This window comes from Helianthus annuus, chromosome 14 (assembly GCF_002127325.2).
Source record: "Helianthus annuus cultivar XRQ/B chromosome 14, HanXRQr2.0-SUNRISE, whole genome shotgun sequence".
In the NCBI taxonomy this organism is placed as follows: Eukaryota; Viridiplantae; Streptophyta; class Magnoliopsida; order Asterales; family Asteraceae; genus Helianthus; species Helianthus annuus.
This window is the reverse complement of record NC_035446.2, coordinates 24462645-24463239: the sequence shown is the minus strand read 5'-3', so window position 1 is coordinate 24463239 and position 595 is coordinate 24462645. Positions and strand designations below refer to the sequence as shown.

Genomic DNA, 595 nt, shown 5'->3' with positions numbered 1-595 from the left:
ACCGCATTTGATACAGATGCTTTAAAACTCCGCAACCTTTCATGGGCTTGCGGACGAGGATCCCCATCCACATATTACTAATTTCTTAGAAATATGTGATACTTTTCGGATCAATGGAGCATCAAATGACGCCATCTGCCTCCGAGTGTTTCCTTTTTCACTAAAAGACCGAGCAAAAGCTTGGCTTAACGCCCTCCCAGCTGGATCGGTATGGGATGAACTAGCCCAAAAATTTCTATATAAGTATTTCCCTCCCACTAAAACGGTTAAATTAATGACTGAAATTAATACATATTCACAAGAGGACGTGGAATCCTTATATGAAACTTGGGAAAGGTTCAAGGAGCTATTGCGAAAGTGTCCACATCACGGCCTTGCGATATGGCAATAAGTATCCACTTTCTATAATGGGTTGTTGCCACACACAAGGCAGACACTTGAATCTAGCTCCTGGGGACTTTTAGGTAATCGCCGCCCGCATGAAATATATAATCAAATTGAGGAAATTGCTCAAACCAATTTTCAGTGGCACACTCCCCGAGGCAATAAATCTATTGCCCCGGGCGCCCATAAGGTTGATGAAAGCATTTCTTTA

The 595-nt window shown here is 42.5% G+C and overlaps 1 non-coding gene across 1 annotated transcript; it reads right to left on the bottom strand.

Annotated features, from left to right (window-relative positions):
* Positions 1-268: 268 nt before the first annotated feature.
* Positions 269-375, bottom strand: LOC118487013. The gene has a single exon (XR_004880180.1). It is a non-coding gene; the product is annotated as a small nucleolar RNA R71 (small nucleolar RNA).
* Between the last annotated feature and the right edge of the window lie 220 nt (positions 376-595).